Below are 18418 nucleotides of genomic sequence, written 5' to 3'. Positions count from 1 at the left end.
AGGTAAACTGAATCGATGCTACATTATTCATACTCCTATCTAGTAATTGATAAACCAGGCAGGACCCACTTTGGTTCATCAAGCCTGCCACCTATCTCTACAAGCATTTTATCCATCTTCAGACTTTATTTTCTTGTCACAGCAATCAGTTAGAAGTACTCACAGCTCACCCCAAACTGATTTTAATTAACATCTCTCAACGTTGCCACAGTCACAAAGAGGTGTATTTCTCTTTGACCTCCTTTATCTTTTTAGTTAAACTGTTAATATACCTCCCTCAAGCACAGAGCATTCTCTCAAACTGATGCCAGCCTACTATCTAACTACCATACCTTTCACACTGAAAACTGAGCCTTAGGGATCAAACAAAGAATTTTAATTTCCTTCTATCAGAGAAAACATTTATAGAATTCCTGACAGAATGGCTGAGATCTCTCTGTATTGGAGCCAAGTTACAAAGGGTCTGGAACTCTGGAGGGTTGCCAACTCTCCAGGATTGCCTTGGGCTCCCCAGGAATTAAAGACTAATTTCTAGGACATTCTGGAAACAACTCAGGAGAAAAATCATAGGGCTGATGAAAGGTTGCATCCTTCTAATTTTACTTGACCACTTTTGTTCACTATCATGAAAATGCACAAAATCCTTTTTGACCAACTGAAAAAGAAAATGTTTAATTGGCTACTGAAGAATGAATTCACTTTGTAATTGCTGTGGCAGAGAGATTAGTTAGAGAAATGGCATGGTGCGCATGTGCATGTGCGAACCTCCAGGAATAGGTCTAACCAGAGTTGGAGACACTTCTCCCAATGTCATCTGGTCCCACCCTCAATATGATACAAGAAAGATCACGTCAATTTCCTCCAACCAGTCTTTCCACAAATCTCAGTTCCTTATCAGTCACAATATTTCCTTCTTCATTACCTAATCAGATTAGGTCTGAAGTGAATTCTTTTCAACCTTGATGCATTCTTGATAATAGTCCCTTCATTTGGGTTTTTCAATAAAATAAAAATGTTGAGCACACTACAATATCAGTAGTTGCTCAGTTATTGAAGATCATCATCTGCTTTTCTCCAATGTTTTGACAGCCAGATTTTAAACTTCTCATAGATACCATCCCTTCTCCCCAAATGCCACTACCTACATGTCACACACCATCCTGACTTGGAACCACTTCACTGTTCCTTTCCGGTCAACAATCTGGAATTCCCTTTCTAATAGCAGTGCAATGCGAGCTGATACTAGACGGACTGAAGTGGTTCAAGGAGGCAGGCACACTACCACCTTGTCTAGCACAACTAGGGATGGTCAACAAATGCTGGCTATGTCAGTGATGCTCACATCCCATAAAAGAATTTTAAAAAACACCGCAAGCACAACAGCTGATGTACTGAGCACATACCACAATGTCTTTATTCAACATTAGTTAATGTTGTCAGTGTCTATACTCCCCTTAGAAGATGAAGCAGATGGCACCCAGTCTCTAACAGTAGGCTGCAATCAACAAGCTGCACCCAGCAAAACCTTCAGAGATGGCAACCATTGTCTACCATGAGAGACATTCCTATTACAGGCAAACCCTCATATAGACATAACACCAAGCAATCTCATCATAACTTGTATTCAGCCATTCTTTGCCTAGTATTTGCACATTTATACTGCATTCTCCCAGCAATGTTTATTTCTTCTTGAAATCTTTATCTTCTTTAATTATTTGGCCAAAGGAAGGACCAACCCACAGCGCTGAGGTCACCATAATGGAAATGGCAAGGAGGCAAGTCCCAAATCCACCCCGGCGGAACTGAGAAGAAACCCTGTACTATTGGCACCAATCTGTTCCACACCAGCCACCCAGGTACCTGACCTAACTCTGTTGCTCCACTGCACTGCTTCCCCACTCCCCCCACAGCACCCTCCCCCACTCCCCCCGCAAGTAGTCCAGGTCGCTCTGACAACTTTCATACATCTTGCAATCCTGCAGCTTTGGATACTGAAGGCTCCAATTCCTTTCCATCTTATTTAGACCTACATCTACTTAAAACAATGGATTCAGTGAATGCACCAAACTGTAATTTCAGTTCCCTGATACCCCACTGTTATTAATTATATTCTCATCAGAAGTAAAGAATTAATTTTTCAACATTTTATCTACCAGACAGAATTCACTTTGATTCAGAATCAAACATTTTAGATGTTGCTTTAGGTCCTGCCTTTTAGAAATTACTATCCCAGATTAAGAGTTTATAAAAACAGAAAACTACATTTACTGATCTATTTCTCTTGGTGAAATAATCCTCTTGAATGTTCGTTTGCTTATTTTTGGAGCTGATACATCATATACTGGGGTGAGGTCATTTTATCTGGAGTACACCCAACAGGATACTATTATCTTGGGTTAGAGATTCACAAATACAGCAGCAAAACACACATTTATACATCTTAAAGACTCCAAAATAGAAATTTTTTTTCTCCCTTGCCAAGCCACACGTCATGCTGGCTCTAGCATCACATCTCATTGAACAGTATGAGTCTGCCATTGTGTGGGAAGAGAATAGTTTGATCATGAGTACAAGGTTTGTAAATTCTATACTGCGCCGTTATTATAGTAGCTAACAGCTGAATTAACTCAATCTAAAAATCCTAGTATCAAAGCTAGCATGTTTTAAAACTATCCAGCTTCTTGACTTGTGTAAAATCCAATTCCAAGAAAATAAGATATTAAATGTTCCTTTTGTACATAACCAGCCATTGCTAACTGAACTCTACAAATACTACTAGTTGTACTGGGTAGCAGTTGTGTGGAACTGTATAACCAAAATGGATGTGGAAGAGAGGAGATAATTATTTTGGCAGGAATGTTAATAGGTATTAAAATGTAAAATAAGGAAAGGTGCCTCAAACTTGGGGATGACCTAGTATGTGAGGAATGGAATTTTTGATCTGGTATACTCTTAAACTCCCAAGAAAATCTGGACATATTGGAGGTTACTTTAATTACACCTAATGATATATTATAAACAAACATGGTCTCCTGGAGCACCCTTCATTCTCTTAGTCACAGAAACTGTCTAGAGATTTTTCTAACATAAGCTTTAACTGAGTTTGGAATTTTTTTCATCAAATATACAGCTGATGTTTGGGTCTTTCTCACCATATGAAATTGCACAAATTATATTTGAAACATTATGGGATTTGATAAATAATAGCTTCACAATTTAATTCTTGTTCATCTGTGAAGTGAGTCCTTTGGAAAGTGAAATTATCAACTGAAGATAACTATTTATACTGGAGGTAAATACTGTTACAACATCAGCAGCTGAGTGTTGCACTGTCTTTGAGTAAATAGCAATTTACAGTGTTTGAGCAATGTGTAACTGATGGATTTCTCTAACCAGTGAGATAGAAGCTGCTAGCTTAACTATGGGTCATCAGCCACACCATTTAATAGCCTTTGCAAATCCCACACACTCACCTGAGCTATAACAGTTTCCCATCTTTCTGCTTTCTCAGAAAGTGAGAAAGCTAATTTATCTTTCTTTAATTGAAGCAAGCTAGCTTTGGGATGTCACCCAACACTGACATTCTCGTAATAACTCATCCAAATTATTGGGCAAATGTGAAAAGTTAATGTAACACCTCTCGAGCTTGATGCAAAAATGAAATTGTGGAATAAAAAGGAACAGTAGCAGCATGAATATAAAGTTGGTTGAATGACAGGAAACAAGGCACAATAGGTCTTTTGACTAGAGGCGGCTTGTAGTGGGTTCCTCAGGGGTATGCACTGGGACCCCTGCTTTTTCTGATATATTTTAATGACTTTCAAAAGAAAAAAAAAAGAGTGGGGCAAGTGGTGGTGTAGTGACAATGTCTAGCATCCCTGGCTATGCTTTGCTCAGCTCAAATATAGGTTTGAATCCCACTGATGGTGAAATTGGCTGATGGTGAAATTTTAATTCGATGAATAAAGCCGGAAATTAAAAAAAAACTACTACTAATGGTAGCCACAAAACTATTGTTGTTTGATAAAAATCCATCTGATTCACTAAGGCCTTTTTTTAGAGGAGGATGTCTGCCAGCCTCACTTGGTCTGGCAGACATGTGACTCCAAACCCACAGCAATGCGGTTGATTCTCAATTGCCCTCTGATGCAGGTCAAAGGTAATTGGGGATGGGCAATAAATGCTGACTTTGCCAGCAACACCCACTTTCCATAAAGGCATAAAAAGGAAGTTTGCAGTATGGTTGAAGAGGTAGCAGATGAAGTTCAACAGGTTATTCATTTTGGTAGGAAGACAATGTAAAATAAAGGTTATAACTCTAAAGAGGTCACTGGAGCAGAGGGAGCTAGGTGCATATGTACAGGAGTCATCAGAAGATGGCAAGACAGGTTTGCCAAGTGGTTAAAGCATACAACATCCCAATACTGGATAAGGTTTGGCAGCATCAGAAATTGTATTTGACTCAATATTGTAACTACCTCTCTCCAGAAGTGCTGCCAGAACAATGCGCAGGATTATCTGAAGAAAGCAGAAAAATTATGAAATGTTTGTTTGAAGAATCAGCACAGATAAGATGAGCCAAACGACCTCCTTCCCACTACAATAATTCTGTAATTCAAAAAGATGCTGTTATTTGGTTATGCAAGTCTAACTTCATTAGCTTAGTTGGAGGTTTAATCTGAACTACATTATTAAAATTTCTTGGATCTATCATTACAATTTTATTGTCATATAATATTTTAGATTATACAGGCAGTCCATGTATTTCATTGCAACATGTTGAATCAGTGGATAACGTGTAAAGAATCCTTTGAGATTTTTCTGCTGCCCACAACGGTCGCAATGAAAATGCTTAAGAAATTGCAACCTAGTTCCTCAGAATAAAATACCACAGATTAAAAATTTGCCACTAAACCTGCTCTGTTTTCGTCCTTACACCAGAATCCCACCTGCCAGCACTGAACAAAGTCAGAGTCTGTGGAGTCAGAGGGCACTTAACTTGGATCCCAATTATACACACAGGTTTTCAGCACCCAGATCTTGCACTGGAGAAAGAGAAGAGTTCCGAACTATGGGAAGCATTGGGAATTTAGTTTGTCTTGATCATTAACCTTAATCTATCTCCATGGTACACTTAAAATGAATAAAAATTTAAAACCACATATTGCTGACCATCCGATCACTGTCCACTCCTTCGTGTTTTCTTCCTCTCTGCTTCACAAGGTTGGCTGGTAATTTCTTGTGCACACTGTATGTAAACCCTGACAAGAACAGGAAGTGAGCACCCACTGTTTCCAGCTTTTCACTATTTAGAAAGTCCCCTGGTCCATCCTTTTTAGGTCCAATGTGGATGACTTTGCATTTGGCTACACTGAAATCCACTTACAAATGTGTTGTCTACTCACTTAATCCATCTCACTAACTTTCAATATCATCTACATTGTTTACAATGTTCCCTATCTCTGCGGAACTGCAAAATTTCAATTTATGGCTTTCTAGCCAGTTACCCAAGCCATTTATTAATACAATGCATACTTTGATGCCCCAACACAGATCTTTGCTGGAAACCACTAGTCACATCCGATCAATTAGAATATCTGTTCAATATCCCTTTTCAAGTCCCCTGCCACTCTGCAGTATACCAACTAAGTCAATTTCAAGTCGTGGTCCCGTAAGAAGGGTTTTATAAAATGTTGTCCAAAACCCTCAAGCTCAACTGGTCTATAGGTCCTAGATTTCCCTCTTTCACTTTTCTAAAATAGCTGGAGACACAATGCAATATTCCAATCAAGAGCAAAGGCTCCTTAATGCAGAGAACTTTGGTTATAGTTAGGGTACCTGCAATCCTACTACTTCTTTCCGTTCAAATCCTGGTAGAAACCACATGACCTGGGAGTTTTCATTCTTTAGTCCCACTATTTTCTTGATTACTGTTATTTTATTCTATTTTGGAGAGTTCCTGTTCCTGATTGAAATGAGCTTCCTGGGGATGCCCAGCAGGCTGAACTCTTCCTCACTAGGCAAAGGAATTAATCAATCAGTGTGTCTATCATTTTCTTATGTTCACTGACAGTATCAACATGACTTATGTGCTGTACAACTCTATGATCAGTTGCAAAGCACCTATATTTTTCTTTGTTGTATAAGGTAATGGTTCTGAAGAAGTTAATGTTCACTGGTTCCTCCTATTCTTCTAATATCATTCAGTCTATGGGAACAGACAAGCAGTTCTGCTCTAGCTACCGGTGGGAACAGATTCATCTGCAACAGCTCTCCAAGCTCTTTGTAATTATGCCCAACCAAATGTAGTTGAACTTAACGCTATCTTATCAAAGAACAGTGATAACTCTATGGACACGCAGCCTCTATCACGACTCAAGATTGGCTATCTTGTGTCTAGAGCCTAAGGAGGATTGGTGGCAGTGAGCTACCTCAAACAAACTAGATCTGGTACCATGCACTGACTGAGGTGATAAATACCACACAGTACCACAAGTAATCATCTGGAAAAACACCACATTCATAAATCAATCTTTGTCCTGATCCAATCATAAAAATCTGTTGATCTTTACCTTACTTGAAGGTTTGCATACTTTTTTTTTGTAGCTCTTACTTTGTCTCATCACATTCCATTGTTCTTTGTATCTTTCCTAACTACTAGAATCCTTGATAGTTCTTGTATTTTTGCATGCCCTTTTAACCTTAATTTCCAAGGCTATTTTTGCCAAACACACCTTGCCCCTTAGTAGCATAAATTAGTTCTACTGTTAATTTGTTTTGTTTTGAGCTCGTTTCATTGATCTTCCATTATTTCACTCAAAAAATTATTATTTTTAAACCTATTGAAGTCACCATCTAATACTAGAATTATTACTGCTGTTTAAAACACATTGAACTCAATCATGATTTGATAATGGTTAGATCAAAGTTCCCACACCAATTTTGTTAACTAAACCTGGTTCAGAAGTCATTAGTAGTCAAATTTGTTTGACATACTCCATATTAAATCTAGGATGTATTGTTGCAGAAAACTATCCTGAACATAATCAAGAAATTCTGTCTTTCTGGCATGAGCTGGTCCGTTTCTCTCAAATCTATAACAAGAAAGTTAAAATTCTCCATCACGACCATTTTGTGTTTGCTAAGAGTTTCCAATCTCTCATGTTATATTAACTATTTCAACACCCAGTACAGTCTTAAATCCAAATCTTTTTCTTAGCTCTCCCCGTAGGGTTTCCACTGCCTGTTTACCTTGTGATATCCTACTTCATCATTGAAGCAAATTCATCTTAACCACGAGGTTACTCTTGCCCCCTCTGACACTCTCCCTGCCTTTTGCTGTAGATCTTACAAGCTGGTACATTTCAGTCCAGTTCTGACTATCTTGTGGTTATATCTCAGAATAAGACACAATTCATCCGTACAAGTTATTCAATTTGTTCTGAATTATCTATGTATTTAACAGAAAAATGTTTATTGAGATCATATACCTAATTATATTACATCCAGCAGTTCCACTTTATTCATGGCACATGTTATGTCCCCAAAGAGCTCCAATATATAGTTAAACAGGTGTTCCATTTCACAAATCCATGTTGACACTGTGGTTTTTTGCTCCCAAGTGCCCTATTATACTGTCCTTAACCATAGCTTCGAACATCTTCCCCTACAGATGTTAAACAAACTCACTCGTAGTTTCCTGCTTTCTGCCTCCACCTCTTTTGGAATTTGAGCTACGTTTGTTATTTTCCAATAGAAAGGAACTTTCCTTGAACTCATTTTACTTTTGGAAAATTAAAATCAACATATCAACTGTCTCATTAGCAGATTCTTTTAAGACCCAAGAATGAAGTCCACCTGGACCCAGGGACTTGTCAGTTTACAGGTCAAACAATGTGTATGTTTCACTTCCCTGGTGATTGTAATTTTCATGACTTCCTGCCTCCCTTCCACTTCCTGATTTACAGCTACTTCTGGGAATTTGATCATATTCAAAACACCTGTTTGATTCATCCACCATCTCCTTATTTTCTGTTATTAATTCCTTGCTCACTTTTTAAGAACCAATGTTCACTTCACTATTAACTCTTAAATATCTGTTGAAGTACTTGCTGTTTGCAATTCTAGCTAGGTTTCTCTTGTACTCACTTATCCCGAATAATTTTCCCTCCTTAACTTTTTAGTCATTCTTTGCATTTTTAAAAAGAAACAATCTGTCCAACCTTCTGACCTGTCACAAACCTTTGTGCAATTCCAAGCTTTTTCTTAAGTTTTGATACAATCTTTCACCCATGCACTGAATGGGTATTAGCTGCTACTACTAATACATTATGGGAGCGGTCGTGTCACCCTGCTTCTTTGGAATTAGAATAGAAAAAATATATTGAAAGAATTTGGCATAAAATGCGAAATGTGCCATGTCTGAAGCTTTTACACAGTTTAACTACAAATAGGTTTCTGGACAAAAGTTATTTGGGGTAAGATTTTTCTCATTGCTGATCAAAACAATTCCAAGCCTCTGACTTGCTCCTGCAACTGTAGTATATGTATGACTGGTCTAAGTTCAGTTTCTTTTCAATGGTAACCCCCTCCCCCAAGATGTTGATTGTGGGGAATTCAGCAATGGTAATGCCATTGGGCATCAAGGGGGTAATTATTGGATTTTCTTTTATTGGAGATGGTTTTTGCCCTACACTTACATGGCGTGAATGTTACTTTCTACTTATCACCCCAAGTCTGGATGTTGTCTGGGTCTTGTTGCATTTGGACACGGGCTTCTCCTGTATCTGTGAGCCCGCAAATAGTGCTGAACATTTTGCAATCAAAGTATATCCACCTCTGACCTTATGGAGGAAGGAAGATCATTGATGAATCAACTGAAGATGGTCAGGCCTAGGTCACTCCCCTGAAGAACTCCTGCAGTAATGCCCCAAAACGGAGATACTGAGATGACTGGCTTCCAATAACCAGCAGCGCAGTGGCTCAGTGGTTAGCACTGATGACTCACAGCGCCAGGTACCTGGGCTCAATACCACCCTAGGGAAACTGTCTGTGCAGAGTTTGCACATTCTCCATGTATCTGCATGGGTTTCTGCTCAGTGCTCCAGTTTTTTCCCCACAGTCCAAGGATATGCAAGTTAGGTGGATTGGCCATGCTAAATTGCCCACAGTGTCCAGGGATGTGTAGGTTAGGTGGATTAGCCATGGGAAACGCAGGGTTACAGGGACAGGGTGGGGATAGGCCTGGGGAGGATGCTTTTGGTGGGTTGGTGTGGACTCGATGGGCCGAATGGCCTGCTTCCACATTGTAGAAATTCTATGGTTCCCTAACTATCTTGTTGTGCACTCTGTATGATTCCAAATAATCACTGACATGAGACAGGTCAGTGAAAAAGCACTTCAAAGCTAATCTTGGATATTGTGATTGAAATTAGTCAGGTAGGCCTGGATGACAAAACAAATCTCCATTTAAGTGCTATTTACTGACTTTCCAATGGTTACCACATTAAAGCTACTACACAGTATGGTCAGTGCATCGAGTACAGGAGTTGGGAGGTCACTTTGCAGCTGTACAGGACATTGGTTCAGCCACTTTTGGAGTATTGCATGCAATTCTGGTCTCCCTCCTATGGGAAGGGCGTTGTCAAAATAGAAAGAAGTCAGAGAAGATTTACGAGGTTGTTGCCGGGGGTAGAATTTGAGCTATAGGGAGGGGTTGAATAGGCCGAGGCAATTTTCCCTGGAGCGTTGGGGCTGAGGAATGACTTTATAGAGATCTATAAAATCATGAGGGGCACAGATAGGGTAAACAACCAAGTTCTTTTCCCTGGGATGGGAAAGTCTAAAACTAGAGGGGCATAGGTTTAAGGTGAGAGGGGAAAGATATAAAAGGGACCCAAGGGGCAAATTTTTCATGCAGGTGATTTTGATTTTGACTTTCATTTTACTATCACATGTACCAAAATACAGTGAAAAGCTTTATTTACAAGCGGTGTAGGCAGATCACAGCAACCAAAAGACATACAGATCAAAAAGAATTAAAGGCATACAGGTTACAGATGGTGGTGCATGAATGGAAAGAGCTGCCAGAGGAAGTGGTGGAGTTGGGTACTGTTACAACATTTAAAAGGCATCTGGATGGGTATGTGAACAGGAAGGGTTTAAGAGGGATATGAGACAAATACTGGCAAATGGGATTAGATTTTTATAGGATAGCTGGTTGTCATTGTCAAGTTGGACCGAAGGGTGTGTTTCCGTGCTGTACATGTCTATGACTTTACTTGTGAGAGAAAAAAAAATTCATGACTTCTTTTTAATTCTTTCATTGGCTAGGGAAGCTATTGTCCATCTCTAATTGCCCTTGAGAAGATCTTAGTGAGCTTGAATCACTGCAGTTTGCGTGGGGTAGATGTTAGGGAGTTAATTAGTTAGGGAGTTCCAGAATTATGACCATACAAAACGAATGGAAGAATGATATTGCTCTAAGTCAGGATAATAAGTGGCTTGAAGACAACTTACAGTTGGTGATGTCCCCATGCATGTGCTGCCCTTACCTAGAGAGAACTGCAGATGCTGGAGTCAGAGTCAATACAGTGTGGAGCAGGAGGAACACAACAGGTCAGGCAGCATCAGAGGAACAAGAAAGTCAATGTTTTGGGTTTACACCCTTCATCAGTCCTGAGGCCACAAGCCCAATCTAGCAGCTAAGGACTTCAGGTCTTGATCAGTTCAAATCAGTAACAAGTGTTACCAAAGCACTCTTGATGATGGATGTGGAAGATCCCACTCAGAGTATATTCTGTTCTTACCACCCTGAGTGCTTCCTCAAAAGCTGGTGTCGAACATTGAGGAATACAGATTCATGAGCTGAAGAGGGGTGTTTGTGTGTGTATGTCTTGATGAGGTAGGGGGGGGGTTGGAAAAAAAAAAAAAAAAAAAAAATATCAATCAATCAACAGGAGGTTTCCTTACTTTTGTTCAATGTCATGAACCATCCTGGGGTCCACAGTCAATATTGAAGATTCCCAGGGCAACTCCCTTCCAACCTCTGGTGGGGTCTGTCCTGCTGGTTGGACAGCAACGGTGCAGTCTGCAACATAGTCATACTCACAGAAACATGCCTTACCAACAATGTCAGACTATTGCTTGACTAGTCTGTGGGACAATCATGTAAATAAAGGAGAGGGAAGAGTATTGTTACTTACACTTTTAAACATGGTTTGCAATGGGCCACGAAGATAGTATTACAAGTAGATCTGTACAATGCAGTATTAATTTGATATAAATACTGCTTCATCATAAAGTGCTTCATTAAGTGCACTGCACTGCAATGATAATGAGCTATAACAGATCCAGAGTATAAATCAGAACTCAAACCATATGTAACACTGAGGGATCTACCAGCAATATAACACTTTCACTACCACGTAGAAACATTTCAAAAAGCTTTGCACACAATGAATTCCTTCTGAAAATCGTTACGTAGAAATGTCTATTCCAGCAAATGGCACTGGTTTGTCTGTCAAGTAGCACGTCAAAACAACTCAGTTTAAGACAATACCTTGTTATGTCAAAAGATTGTCATTAATACCACTCTCATTGCAAGGAAAAAAAGAAATCCTTCAGTGAGCGACCTTCCTCCTACACACAAAATTTTGACACATTACTGCAAAATCAGAGGTTGCTGTCTTTTCTACCCATTACCATCTTTTAGCAAAGAAATTGCAGCTGATAATGTATTTTAAAAATGTTTACATCTAACAATCTATCTCTGCTCATTAAAGAGCTCCTGAAAGTTCACCAACTTTTATTTAACCTGACATATAATACAGAAAAAAGGTCTAACTAGGAATGTTGTTTGCTGAATTAGATACGAAGAGGCCGCAGTAAATTTCATTTATACAGACTGGTATTACCGGTTTTCAGGCTGCTAGCCAATGGAACCACTCCCCTCCACCGCCTGCCAACAACGTTGAGCAATCTGAACTTCGATACTCGAATGCCAGCCTTTGCCTAAACAAGCACAGAATTAATTAAAAAAAGACAGGAAGAAAATCAATTCAAAGAAAACAAAGAAAATGAAATGATTAGGAAAGTGAGTGAAGTGTTCTACATTGAAAGAATATTCTATAAGGAATGTCTGGAAGGGTGAATGAACATAAACTGCTTCTATGTTATATTGATGTGACGTGATATTCATGTGACATTCACACTGGTGCTGCTGGTTTTCTGGTTGGACTTGGCAGGTCCAAGCTATTTTACATTTGGTTTTTAGACAGTCAAGTATTACTGCACCATCTCAGAACACACAGGTCTCAAGAGAGTGGAAAAACAATGACAATGACAGAGTACTTCCATCGGAGATACAATCAAACTGTTGACTGCAGGGGATTTAACTGACTGACCATTGGAGTTGGTGTGAGCAGTGATTCAGTGTTAAAATGCAAATCATTCTGTTGTCTACTGTTTACAGAGTTGAGCTGGAACAATTTCTCATGCTCCTTACACTGCCCCTCAAAATAAACCAGGAGAACACGTATACTTTGCCAACTAGTTAATAAGTTCATTGCCTGCTCAAGAGCCAGAGTGGAAAACAAAACACAAATTTGTTCATTTCCTTGAATCACATTGCATACATTTTCACACATTTCAACAACAGCTCCTTGAATTTATATAGCACTGTCAACGTGGAAAATTGGCGTAAGGAACTTTACAGAAATGCAGCAAGCAAGATTTTTTTTTAAAAAAAAACTGGCATGCACAGCAAATTGGCAGACACTTACTTTTCTACAAACAACTCTTCGGAAAAAGGATGGCTGCACAGTACTTTGCAGGTTGGAGAATCGCACCCAGACCAGGAAATAAAAGGGATTTCAGGGTGGGTGGAACCAATTGCATGCCTAAATTAATAGGTTTCTCAGGAGCCTTCTGAGAATGGGAGAGAAGAGTCGCAAATTAAAATTGGTTTGCAAGAGACTTCCAGAGACCAGAAACACAGCAATTAAAAGATCAGGCTCTGATGAAGCAATGGTGGAGGCAGAAGGCAAGCTGTGTAATCCAGAGAACGATGGCTGCAAAATATTATCCAAATATGGTAGGATGAGGCCATGGAGGGGATCTAGAAACAAGGAGGCACACAGAGTCACAGCAGGTGTTGAGCATGCAGGGTTTTTCACTGAATAGATCTTGAACTACAGTTTCAGATAAGCTGAATTTGGGAAGCACAGTTCATTTCAGCAGTTGGCCAATGTCTACATTTTTCAAAATCTTAATCTAAAATCTACAAAATATCCTCATTGCCTCTTCTGAGCTCTGTTTTTCATACAAAGTTAAACAATTCATGCAAACATGGCTGCTATCAGAAAATTCCTTAGGCGGGTACTTTCAGGGGTTGAAGGTAAATGGCTGGTAAAGTAATATACACTAAGTCTTGTTGCATATCTTCCAGACCTGATAAGGAACCTGATAAGACTCCACACCAGCTTCACCCAGACTTTCTGGGCATTCAAAGTGCCAGAGGTGGGACTGGCAGGAATACCAACAGGTGACACTTTCAAAAGCCTTAGTGCTCCTCTGGGAAGATACCAAGGAATCAGCCGAAATTGTCTGGGTCCTTGTTTATTAGTATGGTCTCCTTCCAATAAATTAGGGCCTTTTCATTATTCACTTACACCACCTTCTATCATTTGCAGGCCTAATTTATGAACTGAACTTTTCATAGTGAGCACCAGTTGGTGTGTCTGTAAGGGTAAATAGGCAATACAACATCACTTCATATGCACTCTGACTATTGCTGAATAAATCTTTACAGTCAATACACAAACAAAACTCCATTAATACACTGCCAGGAAATTAGCCATTAAAAGCCAGAATTCAAGCTGTGACAACTTAGTTACTCTTTGGATACAAGTGTATAGCTCAGAGCTCGCTATCTCACTGAGACAACTACGTGGCAATTCCCCTACGAAGGGAGAAACTGCAACGGTATTGGGTGGAGAGGTTTTAGAATGTTATATTTAAATTTGAATGCTTGTTCGTTCCAATAAGGAAACATTGCCAATCATAATAATTGGAACATGTGATAACCAAAGCTATTTTGTAAAGTAATTTTTCAGGAACTTCATAATTTTCCAATAGGTTAATTAAATAACTCATTCTAAAAGATGATCTCTGAAGATCATCACATGGAGATTGTGCAAATGACTTTTACACAAGCGCACATTATATGTACATCCCCACTCAGATAGGCAGAGACTGTAATCAAGCATTTCCGGTCACATATAAAAATGGGTCAGACACAGGACAATGAACCTTGACCGCCATCTCAAAATACAGCATCTTACTGCACCCAGGTGTGAAATTTCCATTTTTCAGTGACTCTTCTAATCTCCACGAACACAACTGCCAATTCATTATGAGCAGTTTAAAGCTGCAGGCTTGCACATGAAAAAAGTTCAGAAAAATGACACAATTAATTTCATTCAAGACCTTGGAATTTAGAAGAATTGTAGCGTGATCAAATTGAAGCATATAAAATCCTAAAGGGGCTTGACTATAAAGATGCTGGAAGGAAAACAAAATGCTTGACAAATTTAACAGGTCTGGTAGCATACGTGGAGAAAGAAAGAGAGTAAACATTGTGTCCAGTATGACTTCTTGCTCCACAGATGCTGCCAGACCTGAATTTCTGCAGCACTTTCTGCTTTATTTCAGATCTCCACAACCCACAGTAAATACTAGCAGGATGTTTCCCTTGCCTGACAAATCTGGAACAAGGCTCACAGTCTTAGACCAAGGGTTTAGCACTTAGGAATGAAATGAGGAGAAATTAAACTAGAAGAATGAATATGTGGAATTCCCGATAACAAAAGTTATGAATGCTTTGTCAATAAGTATTTTCAAGACAGATATTGATAAACGTTGGTTAGTAAGGGAATTAAAGGGCACACAGATGGCGTACTGTGGTGTAAAAGATCTTTTGTTGAACAGCGATTGCAGGATCGACGGATTGAATGGCCTATTTCTACTCCAGTTCTATTTTTTTGCAGCAAAAGGAAAGCTTCACTTCAGTCTCGATTGCATTAGAATCTAAACTGCACGAATAAAAAACAACATGAAAAAACATTGATAACTCACACCATCACCAATCATCTTAAACTCAGAGTCTTACTAATAATCAGATGTACAACAACATGCTACTCTATTCAGGTTTGGATCCCTACACAGTTTAAAACAATGGTGATCTCAGAAACCACCATCTGTTCAGGAGATACTTCCACAGTCAGGAGCAACTTCAGACAAACATCATGAAATACTCTCATACAGTCAACATCTAGGAATCAATTTGCAGCTGCTCAGATACTGAAGCAGTCCTAGGCAACATTCTGGTTTGTCCCTAAAGCAATATTTCCTGTTGTCCTCCAGGCAGTCTCCAATGCGACCTAGTTCTGAGTAGAACATGTTCTTTGGAATGTAACAAGTGCCACACAGTGTCAATGACCTTCCCTCCAACAAGAGGGAATCAAACCATCACCCCTTGAAGTTCAATGATGGTAGTACCATTTCTGAATCCCTCTCTATCAAAACCTGGGTGTTATCATTCATCATATAAACACTGTGGCTACAGCAGCAGGTTACAGCCTGGCAATCCTGCAGGGAGTAACTCACCTCCCGACTCCCGAAGCTGGTCCACAAATTGAGGCACAAGTCTGGAGAGCAATGGAATCATCCCCACATGTCCCAGTGAGTGCAGTTCCAGCAACAGTCAAGAAGCCAAACATAGTCCAGGTCCTTTGATGGCACCTTCCAAACCCATTAACTCTACTGCTTAGAAGGACAAGGACAGGAGATGCATGGGAAAATCATCACCTACAAATTCCCCTTCAAACTGCACTCCACCCTAATGTGGTACTATATCAGCATTCCTTCATGGTCATTGGGTAAAAGTCCTGGAACTCCCTTCGGAAAAACATTGTGGTGTGCCTACATCCCAATTCAAGAAGCAGCTCACTACCATGTTCTTAGGGGGAAAATTAGGGTTGGCCTAGCTAGCAACAGGCATACACAAGTAATAGGATATTTGCAGGGACATATTCCATAAGATGGAGCCCTGACCTCCAGGACCAATTAGCAAACCTGTTTAAAAATCCAGCACTGTATGTTATGTATTTCCTCATGACAGCTTAATGTGGACATTTGGCTCTCCTGAATGAATTGCATGCCTGCAAGCAATGTGGCATCTTCTCCCCCACTCCTGGATGAAGAACACTGAGCATTTCCACTTGACATATGCAGATTGGAAAACGCAGAACGGGGTGAGAAAAACACAACACCTGCAGATCATAAGAAACACAGCATTGTACCAGCTGCTCTCTGCTTTCCAAATGTCATCGGATGTTTTTGCTCCATACGTTACAGAATTGGGATTAAAAAAAACACTTATGGAAGATTATCTTTGGCTGGGACCTTTCCACAATTGCCATGAGAGTCATCCTCATTCCAATCCTCTTTTGAAAAGCTGATGATTTATTATGTCTTGGCATTAAAGTTGCAAAGATATCCATTCCCTGGGTGGGGTTTGGTGGAAAAGAGAAATAAGCAGACACCACCAAATCATTCAAAACCTCAAAAAAGGTATTTTAACACTTGATTGGATTCCAACTCAAGTTGGGCATATTCCCAACTGTTTAACCAACAGATCATGCAGCTATATTTCCCGAACCTCTGACATTGTTGAAACAAAAAAACTCCTCAAACAAATTCAACATTACACTATTGCTTTTAGTGTGCCCTATGACATTTTACCCAGTTACTTACAACAGAATCCTTAAGATTAATCTTTTAATCAGAATCATAACTGATGCTCAAATACACTCCTACTCACTGCACTTCCTTCTCATCTGTCAATCAGATCCTAAAAAAGATAGTCCAAATGCCAAAAGGCAGATTTCTAATACAGACGTCAACATTTTCCCCACTTCCTTTTCTGTCAATTAATGAATTTTCATTGGAAAGTTAGGAAACCTCAAACCAGAGGCTCTAAGCACAGCCCTTCTCAGTCTCCCTGTGCAGTCTTAAGCTTAACAAACCTGGCCTGACATGGCTAAACTGGAGTTACATCTCATTCAGTCCACTGGGAAGACAAAAACTGAACGCAGACACAGATGGTGTGTGTGTTGTGGAAGCACCATGACAGATTTAATTTGTTTCTCTCCTTCATTACTCCACTGCCCCTAGTAACCAAAAATGGTAGGGGAGAGGAAAGATATTGAAGTGCTTCAATTTCAAAAATTCATTACCTCATAGGTCAACGCTGCTGGATCCAGCAGATCACATTCATGAATTAGCTTTCACTTGGAATTCTTAAATATTCTCGGCTTGTGTACTGATGATGGAAATTTAAAAAACTACTGCCAACTTTGTTGCATTTGGAGCTGCACATTTATGATAACATCCCATCTGTCAGGATCAAAGAGGACTTACTCCACTCTAGCTTGATAGACTTATCAGCCATCTCTGAATCTAATGCACAAATGACTCTGCCACATGAAGGCCACTCTTGCCAATGCCTCAAGTTTGCCTCTGTATGCTGCAGATGGAGGTCTCTCAAGGCGCAAATAAGCCTCCCTGTTCGGGTTGGTCACAAACCATAGTTCCAGATGATACAGTGGGTAGGTTTGGCCTCTTCAGGGATACTTTGAGGATGTCCCTAAAGCAATATTTCCTGTTGTCCTCCAGGCAGTCTCCAATGCGACCTAGTTCTGAGTAGAACATGTTCTTTGGAATGTGATGTCAGTCATCTGAGCAACGTATTCTAGTCAGCAGAGCTGGTTTTAAACACTTCTCTATCTGACTTGTCTCCATTCTTAAATATTGTAACAATCATGCAGAACTCTTCACAGATGAGGGTAATGAGGTTGTGCAGCTCTACCAGCGTGCACCTCCACTATGTTTTAAAACTGCAGCAGGGATCCCATCTCCTTCAGAGGCCTTGTTATTTTTTGGCTATTGAATGGCTTTTTCAAATTTGTTGCAGATCACGATAGTGCCAAGACTGAGCTAGATGGAACATTAAGGAATGGGCTTGAGTCTTAGTTGAAGAATGGAAAATGCTCTCACTAGTGAACATCAACTGCTTCCCTGTCTTTGATGAGCTCTGCTTCAGGCTTGACACTCAATGCAATGGGCCCTTTGGTTTGTCAAGACCGATTTTCTTCAGCACTGTTGAGACACATGTCCACGTTTTGTTCTTAAAATGTGGAAGCGTTGATCTTCTTTCAGCTTCTTGCAAGACTGCTGAATTTTCTCTTAAGGGGCAGTGAAGTTCCAGTCAGAATAAGCAACAAGCTCGCCATCAGTTAAGCCTGGGATACCTTGGAGGTTTTCATCAAACCAATCAAGATGTTTCCTGATAAAGAAA

The 18418-nt window shown here is 39.8% G+C and overlaps 2 protein-coding genes across 7 annotated transcripts in view; both read right to left on the bottom strand.

Annotated features, from left to right (window-relative positions):
- Positions 1-18418, bottom strand: part of LOC109917765 (testis-expressed protein 264 homolog) — a 245692-nt gene that overhangs the window by 170570 nt on the left and 56704 nt on the right. The window lies entirely within an intron of this gene.
- Positions 1-18418, bottom strand: part of LOC109917766 (E3 SUMO-protein ligase ZBED1-like) — a 59081-nt gene that overhangs the window by 22930 nt on the left and 17733 nt on the right. For 2 of the 6 annotated variants that reach the window (XM_048606403.1, XM_048606401.1), the window contains exons 1-3: positions 12783-13030; positions 11916-12012; positions 10972-11089 (exon numbers count right to left, since the gene is read on the bottom strand). The exons of 2 other annotated variants lie outside the window; for them this stretch is intronic. The gene's annotated coding sequence lies outside the window, so the exon portion shown is untranslated. Of the gene's footprint in view, positions 1-4478; positions 4519-10971; positions 11090-11915; positions 12013-12782; positions 13031-18418 lie in introns of those variants that run through there. 2 more of the 6 variants (XM_048606402.1, XM_048606404.1) reach the window with 2 other exon arrangements.

Source organism: Rhincodon typus, chromosome 16 (genome assembly GCF_021869965.1).
Source record: "Rhincodon typus isolate 14 chromosome 16, sRhiTyp1.1, whole genome shotgun sequence".
NCBI lineage: Eukaryota > Metazoa > Chordata > Chondrichthyes > Orectolobiformes > Rhincodontidae > Rhincodon > Rhincodon typus.
Note: the sequence above shows the minus strand (reverse complement) of the source record. Positions and strands in the feature narration are given on the sequence as shown.